Genomic DNA, 8,730 nt, shown 5'->3' on the forward strand with positions numbered 1-8,730 from the left:
ATGAGACACCTGGCAGGCTTGCTTTATGTAAATCACCCTGACAAAGACCCTCTGTCAAGGCCGGAGCATCGAGTGCGGATGGAATTTCAGTGGCAAAGCCAACAATTCTTGATAGGTTAGCCTCTGCTCGTTTTCACTCCCCGTTTAGTTCCTTTCATCCCTTTTTTTTTTTTTTTTTTACTGCTTCCAACAGAAATGTCCACAGCTGTTTTTCATGTTTTTGGAGCTGCTTATTCTGAGTAGCATCAGAGCCATTTTGATGGCCAACACTGGAAAGATCAAAGATGAAAAGGCAGGCTTGCTTTTTTTTTTTTTCTTTCTGAGCTGGTTATTGCACTTTAGCTGCCAGGACGGAGATATTGCGCATCTAATTGTGCAAACATTTTCTTGCTCCCATCGCTGGTTGCTGTAATGGCATCACAGAAAACACAGCACAGCCAAATTAAAAGATAAACAAAACTAGGTGGCGTTAATCTTGCCAACGGGCTAAAGTCTTGACATTCTTGCGTAAAAAAAAAAAAAAACTGGATATTTTGGGGGGAAAAAAAAGAGACCAATATTACCGGTAATTGCTTCCAAACTTTTTCAATCATATTTACTGAACAACTAGTACTTGTATCAAGTAATTCGTGCCACACCTTCAAAGATACAACACCAAAAGATGTCAGGGATAGCCGACTAGAACATCTGAACTTAATTTGTGGTTAATCCGAGGCACTCTAAATGGGGTCAGGTATGTGCTGACTCCCATTTAACTTAAGTATGAATATGGTCGATTCATTCTAATTGCAGCCACGTCCACAGCTATAAGAGTGTGCGCACACTTGTGTAACCAAATTTTCAATTGCTCATTTCAAATTCCACTCTTGAATAGATTTTATTTTTTTTACAACTGCGTTGTACCAGGTATAAGTCATATTGATGGTGAAAAAAAAATTTCTCTTGGTCTCTCTCGCTCTCAAGTAAACATCACAAACCTGGCATTTGAACAGGGGTGCGTAGACATTTTATATTCACTTTATACCAAGGTGTAAAACACATGACCAGCGGGAGTTGTTGCACTCAAGTCACAGTGTACCACTGTATTGAGGTTCCAGTGTATTTGTGTGTTTTGAAATCCTTAATCCTAATCCGTGAGAACACATTAATGACCAGCATCATATGTGTTTGCCAGGCCTCCAAAATGGCTCACCCCTGTCAACTGAAAACACTTTTCCAAGATTGACCTCTTGGCCGAAGAGACTTAAGGCTCAACCTGCAGTGGGACTCAACTTCAGCTTGTGTATCTTTTGTACAGGGCAAGTGTTCGGCGTCATCAGGTGACCTCACCTCTCTCCAGTGACATCATCAGTGTGACACTGTGGACCAGAATGAAGAAAGAGCAGGAAGTGAAGAGAACCAAAAGAGCCATTCTTCTAGTATTTCCCCCTGCACAGTTGAAATGTGTACTTGAATGTTTTTTTGGACACTTTGAGGAAGGGGTTTTCATCCCCGACGGGCTCCTGAATGGCTTCCATCTCGGCAAGAGTCAAGTGCGCATGGATGTGCGCCTCCCACATTGCATTGCATCATGGACCATAAGCATTAAAGCACACCCTGAAGGAAACTTTAATTCCTATTATGCATTTCTTTTGAAGGAGGATTTAACCGGGTTGCTTGAAGGCGCTCGCGTTTGGCTGCCTTTTGTTCTTTTTTCCATTGTGTACATATATATATACAGTTCGATGATCATCCTGCAGTTCAAAATTCAACCATGGCCATTTTAAGGAAAGCGTCATGTTAATGTGATGGCGAAGGTGGACTACTTTATTTCAAGTCACCCTCCTGCCCTCTTACTTCAGATTTGTGGACACACACGCGATCCTCACGGGCAATATAATGGTAATGATCAATGTTTACTCTTGTAGTGAGTTCTGAAACAATCTCTTAAGTCTGTGACTGCTCTCGACTACACCACTAGCTTGTCGAGCGAAACCTGTAGGTCAATTCCCTCTTGTGAATTGTTCTTATTTATTTAGGTTCCAAAGGATGCAAGATAGAGTGCTGTCTTTTTTCTTTGTTTTTTAACCATGTGAAGCATAGTGTGTGTGGGAGGGAAAAAGAAAACTATGTACCTGAGTGTGTTGATTGTAACCCAGCAGCCCTCATGTCAATCCATTTTAGAGCATTCTTAATTTCATCAACTATGAAATACAAATCATTGTCAGAAATGGAGGTTGTTTTGCCCTCTAAAGTTATCAAATGTTGTGTGCGCTGAACGAAAAGCAGTCTTTTTCATGTTCTGAGACATAGTACAGATGGAATGTTTGTCATTCTGATATTTATTTATTGTTAGGATACTTGTTACAAGTAGGGTTTTTTTTCTACTTTATAAAGGTAGCTCAAATTTCCATAAGTGTACTTAATATGAATGTCGATTTGGGGGGAAAAAAGATGTCGAAGATTATTACATAATGAAGCACTTGTTCACGTCTTTAATCAATAATTGGTAGATAAAAGTGATTGTTAAAAAAAAATCCTACAGTTTGTCAACCGATTTTTTTTCTTGACCTCTAATAAACACTTCTCCCACAATTGTGTGTGTGCTCCAGTTAAAATGGCTGCACAAAAGTCTTTCGAAAAGGTTAATGTACTCGACCTGAAGGCAGGCCACCGTGTTCGTAAAATGCAAATTGTGCGAGGTCAAGTTGGCACTTGGGAAAATGGACACGCGCGCGCATACATGATGTATGTACAATGTGACAACTGTTGGACAAAGTTTTCCTGCCCTGTGGATTTCGTGCCATAAAGTGGAGCCTATAGACTTGCCAGGAGGATAATGTCACAAGGATGGATGTAAAGGGCGGTGGTACAGTAAAGAGTAAAGGGGAGGCGGGGGGCTGCAAAGGTTTGTGTGTTTTGAGTGATTCATGGTGGTCCACCGGTTATGTGGTCATCGCTATAACCAGAAGTGACACATCAGGGTCAGTATATACCTCAAGACACATACCGGAGAGCCCCCCCTCCCCGTCAGGGACCTGCACACGGTAGACTTTCACGTTTTCCACACGCACAGGAGACCCACCGGCGATGAACACAGCGGGATGCATAATTGTATGCACACACACGCCTTTTAAATGGCCTTTGCTACTGTATATAGGTCATAGCAGCACTTTCATAAATCAGAGGCACTGAGACAAAAGAGAGCTGTTCAAATGGAAGATGGAGATAACGTGAGCTTCGGGGGGGGGGCTTTTGGGCACACGGGGGTCAGCCGAATATGCACCTGCTGTGGCTGTCTGCGCCCTGACTTTGCACACAAGCGTGGGAGAGATGAACGTGCTTCATGCTGAGCTTCGGCAGCAGGCATTTAGCGCCACGCTGTACAAATGCAATTTTTGCAATTCAACCTTGTGCCAAGTTTGTTCGACATGGAATCGTTCATTTTCTTGCTGCGTATGATGGCTCCGCCGATCCAGCAAAAAAAAAAAAAAAAAAAGGCACGCTTCAGATTGATGTCCCGATTGTTCTTTTATTTCTCCGTCTCCACCATTAATGTTAGGAAATCATGGGAGACCGCGAAAACTACCAGTCAAATATTGGCCCTTTTATGACAGCCTTCCCAGAATAACTGCAAATTCAATCACACGTGGTTCTTTTATTTTCCTTGCTGCGAACAAAAACACAAACATACGCAAGCGTATTGCAGCACACCAGGAAGAGGGGAAAAAAAACAAAATACGGGAATCTATTAACAGTTTCAAATCACTCACCAAAAAGTCATTAATAAATAATTATTTATTTATTTCCTGTTTGTAAATTATTGTCACTGCACTTTTATTTTGAAAGCAGGAGATTTACACACAACGCTTTGCCGTCACTGATTGAATGGACAGGTGGATGCAAAGGTGTTCATTTGCTCAACCGTTTGGATATGTTTGAATAAGGTAGGAGCTATTTTTACATGCTGTAACGTGCTCGTGGTATAAACATGGACATATTTTGATTGATGTATGGCATCTGTGTCTGTCTAGGGGCCTGATAATACCAGCATTAGCACCATGACTCACTTTCTTTCACCATATTTTGGTGAGTTTAAAGTGTTTTAAAGCATTGCTGGGATTACTAAAAAGTTGCCCCAAATGCTGATCACGTTTGAGAGCATCTTGAGCATTAAAATTTTTTTTAAAAAATCCCCTTGCCTTGGCATGGGGGATAACATAATTTTGGAAAACATAATTTACCAGATTTTAAACATATACAATATTTTGGCTTATTTATTTACATTAACGTAGTTATTAGAAATTACTTCACCTAACACAATGTGATTTATTCTGACTGCATGAAGATATGCCGTTATCTCCCTGTATGAAGTTTTGGGGTGAAATGAATGAAATGCGTTGATGATAAAGTATTTCTTAATTGAAATAAATTAAGGAAATTATTAGGTTTGCTGAAGGTCAAAATATGTTGTGATGAACCAGATTAATAAAGAATTTATTGGAATCAGCCATCTTTGTTATTTACATTCCCCAAAAACACTTTAAGGTCGGAACTGGGACATTTCGAGTGGGATAAATCCCACTTCCCACCTTCCTCGAATGCAGCATTATATGCAGTGATGTCCCCTGTGACTTTAATTTATGCCCACGTATGTATGAATGTGAGTATGCATGTTTGTTTGTCCAAATGCACCCTGTGAGTGACAGGCGACCTTTCCAGGGTGTACCCGTGAGCCCAATGAGGACATCATAACACGTCATACAGTTTCCTAACAACACATGGATGTGGTTGCTGTTGGATGAATGCACTGCATCTGTACTTTACGTTGGTTTAGACTTTTGAACATTTTTGCTGGCAAGAAAAAGGCACTTGATCAGAGGTTGGACTTCTTCAATCAATTGCTATAAAAAGCATTTGTGTCAGAGGTCACAGCAAAATACATTTAACGTTCCACTTAATAACTGTGGGATGCATTCATGCGCCGGAGAAAGAATAGAGACGAATGCAGGATTGACATTGTTTTATCTTGGATTACATTTTTTTTATGTCTCCCCTGAAGTTCAGGGGCATGCGCAGAAGTGAGCAGCTGTCAACACGACGGACGAGGTGAAAGTGCAGCTGCATCAAAACATTGCAAGCATCTTTCATGTTCCTCACTCTGGAATCATGTCGCTTGTAAAACACATTGCAATGAATTCATGCTGATTGCAAACTCTGCAGAGGCAACTTTTTTTGTTGTCGTTTTTGATGAAACAAAGTGACCATGCAGTACAATCGAGTCATTTTTACAGCAATATAATGAGGGCACTCATTGAAATGCTACTACTAAAACTTACAATAATAATAATAATTATCATCATCATCATCATCATGTTGCTCATATTCAAATTTATCATTGCAATCCAGCGAACCCCCATTTATTGCAAGGTTCACAAATGCACCCACAGTAGGTGAAAATCTACAATGTTGAGCGACCATTTAAAAAATATTTGGAAGAGTTTTAAGCCTCGCACATGCTTTGAACTAATTTAATCATATTAAAAACTTAAAATTTGAAAACAGTTTTTTTTTCATGTATTCCTTGGTGCCTTTTATCCCACGGTGTGTTGAAATTGACTGAAAAACTGATACATAAAATAAAACCAAATCAAACATTATACTGCATATTGAAAGAGTGCCATGTTCAAGCATGCCCTATTTTCTCATTCGTCAACTCTTTTAATTCCTTGAAAGGAGTCTGACTGTGTTTCGCAAGCGTGGCAATATTACATCACTGGTGTAACCCACTTATTGAAACAACTTCTCTTTTTCGTGTGATTGCTTAAAAGATTGCAAGATGCCAAGTGAGTGTGAGGCACAGATGTTATATTAAGCACAGCGGGACAGCCTGCATGGTGTTTCTTCAGCTATCAGGGATTGGTGCCTTGTAGGGGAAAAAAAAAAAATCAAATTTAAACTTGACTTTCTGATAGAGTAGAGCAGCAAGATGATCGAACGTGCCTTCTACATCAGGCAGCCAATTGAAAAACTGCATTCGAAGCCACCGTTGAACGATTGTGTACATAAACTGCATGTTTTCTTTTTAATCCTGTATTCTGGCCATGATGCATAAATGAAGGGAATGAAAGAAGCAAGGAAAAAAGCAATTTGGGTTTCAAGGGACAGGTGATTTCCTCAAAGCAGACATTGTATGTATTTTGTTCACCATTTAATAACAGTTCCCAGTTGTTTTAATATTGGACACGTCAAAATACCGCAAGGATCAAAACTTTTAGCACACTTTATCCACCCTATTTCTTGTCTTGTCTCAATGAGCATCGAGTCCCAAGTACCTTATTTTCCGCACTATACGGCGCTTCGGAGTATAATGCTTCAATGAATGGCCTATTTCAAAACTGTTTTCATTTATAGGGCGCGCCGCATAAAAAGACGCATAGAATAGAAGCCACAATAGTGGCTGCGGTTGCCTTATGCATCTGCTAGATGGAGCTACGGTAAAGGAATACAATACAATACGATGTAGCTTTATTTATATATTTATACCGCTGCAGCTGTAACACAGCGCTTTAAAATATGACATCCAAGACATCATCATATTGATCCATAAATAAGGTGCATCGAATTATAAGGTGCACTGTCGGCTTTTGAGAACCTTTTATGCTTTTAGGTGTGTGGAAAATATGGTGCTCACTTGCACCCTGTTTTTGATTAGCCCTTTTCGGTACAACTAATTAGGTGACTTGACCTAGGGCGTTTTGTCATTGTGACCTTTTCTCCTGGCTCAGCATGTCCCTAATCTCTCTGCTCCATGGCCCACATATCTAGTCAGAACCAGCTAAGACTGTGGAGTCATTTATATGCAAACACGCTAAGCAGAGCGACCCTCCTGGGTGCGGGCACCTTAGGGAGTATAAAGAGTAAAAACCATGCTGGACAGTTTCGACCTTCTTCCGCAATCTCGCAAAAAAAAAGACTCCACGACCATGTCTCGAACTTCCTGGCATCCAATAAAGAGCGTAACCGAGAATATCGTCTTCTGGTCGTTACTGTTAGTACAGTAACGAGTATTAACGGTAAAAGGACCGAGTAAAGGGTTCCCACAGAACGTTGCAAAACCACCTCAGATACCGTGGTAAATATTGATTTTGTTACCATGACAACCAGGGTCAAAGCCAGAGGTTGAACAAGCTCTGTTTTGAACGTCATTCAGTTGATATGCTGGCTATAGGAAGGTGTGAGAAAGCATGCTTCCATTGGTTGTTGCCGCATTCCTTTAGCAGAAAACGGAGGGGAACAATTGTTAAAATGTCAAAATCATCAAACGAGGAGCGCTCGACAATTTTTGCCTGACAGCAACTTTATCCAAGTACTACAGAGAGAGTACATCATTCTTTATCTATTTTAAGATAGTTATATGTATGTGTGTGGTTTTTTTTTTTTTTTGCAGCCTACAGCCTCAACTAGAACAGGCAAAGTCATGTGGACTATCATACAGTTAGTTGATTAACACTATGTTGTCAGCCGCCTCCAGCTGACAGGCAGAAAAACATCCCACATTTTACACACACACACACACACACACACACACACACACACACACACACACACGCACACACACACACACACACACTTCCCGAGTCCTGCAGTGCTTCCTCCATTGAGCAAAAGCCACCAGGCTGTGCTGCGCCTGATTACCTCCCTTCAAGTTGATCACCAATTACTGGCCCTTCACACACAAAGAAGGGAAAAGGTCCTTATCATGGTTTCTATGGCAACCAGTCTCTCAATCTATTCGATGATTCTTGGTGGCTGCCCTGTCCAAGCATGGCTAGAGGCCGATTGGAACAACAACGGAAAATATACTGCAGATGTCTTGGTTTGGGAAAGAGTTGACTTGAACACGTTAATCACAATGGAAGTAGAAATGAGCAGCGCAGAGACTTGAGGTTTGGGGTTTGAATCTCACCATTCCTTTGCGGAGTTGATATGTTTTTTTCTGCGCTTGTCTGAGTTTCTCGGAGCACTGCACTCCGAAATAACATTTTCAAAAACACCTCTCTAAGGCTTTGCTCCTGCCTATACCTCCCCTCTTTTTTTTCTTTTTTTAACTTTATCTTCCAGCCTGCCTATTTCTTGCGTATGGCAGTTACAGTGGAATTGCGGAACATTCTCTGTCTGACACAAGCGTTATCTCCCCCGAAGCAGTCAGTGCAAATGTTCTCTGGGGGAAGGACAAGGGCAGTAAGGGTGGAAGAGTGCAAGTTATTGAAACGGAGAAGGGAATGTGCCATGAAAGGGGTAACCTCGTGGGAGCCAGAAGCGGAAGGGGAGGACTGTTCGATTTTAAAAGCTAATCCTAAAATAAATAAATAAATAAATAAATAGTAGCAATAAAAGGCAAATAAAAAGGGGCGGAAAATGGTCACATCAATAAAAGAGGTAAGGCAGCATCAAAAGAGAATCAGTCCTATAAACTGGACAAATTCAGCCAAGGTGGTGTAATAAAAAGCAACACCGGTGTGTTTAGGTCCAATAAATGGACTGTGCCTGAGGAGCCAGCATGCACGCGTGATGGAACACTGATTAAAGCGCAGAGATATTCTTGGTGCCTCGCAAGTCAGGAAAAGTTCACCTCACTTTGGTTGCCGATAAACAAACTTGAGAAAACCTCAAATCTCAGCACTGTACAATGCAATGTTAGACAATACATGAGGTGCTTTTTACCCTACCGTGACCTGTATATATTTG

At 40.9% G+C, this 8,730-nt stretch overlaps 1 protein-coding gene across 8 annotated transcripts in view; it reads left to right on the plus strand.

The window, feature by feature from the left end:
* The window catches only part of arap1 (ArfGAP with RhoGAP domain, ankyrin repeat and PH domain 1), a 36,669-nt gene extending 34,214 nt beyond the window's left edge, over positions 1 to 2,455 (plus strand). For 5 of the 8 annotated variants that reach the window (XM_019885981.1, XM_019885987.1, XM_019885985.1 and 2 more), the window contains one exon: positions 1,295 to 2,455. The gene's annotated coding sequence lies outside the window, so the exon portion shown is untranslated. Of the gene's footprint in view, positions 1 to 1,174; positions 1,236 to 1,294 lie in introns of those variants that run through there. The other 3 variants (XM_019885988.1, XM_019885983.1, XM_019885984.1) reach the window with 3 other exon arrangements.
* Positions 2,456 to 8,730: the final 6,275 nt, after the last annotated feature.

The sequence above is a fragment of the Hippocampus comes genome, unplaced genomic scaffold, assembly GCF_001891065.2.
Source record: "Hippocampus comes isolate QL1 unplaced genomic scaffold, H_comes_QL1_v1.1 scaffold29, whole genome shotgun sequence".
NCBI classification, from domain to species: domain Eukaryota; kingdom Metazoa; phylum Chordata; class Actinopteri; order Syngnathiformes; family Syngnathidae; genus Hippocampus; species Hippocampus comes.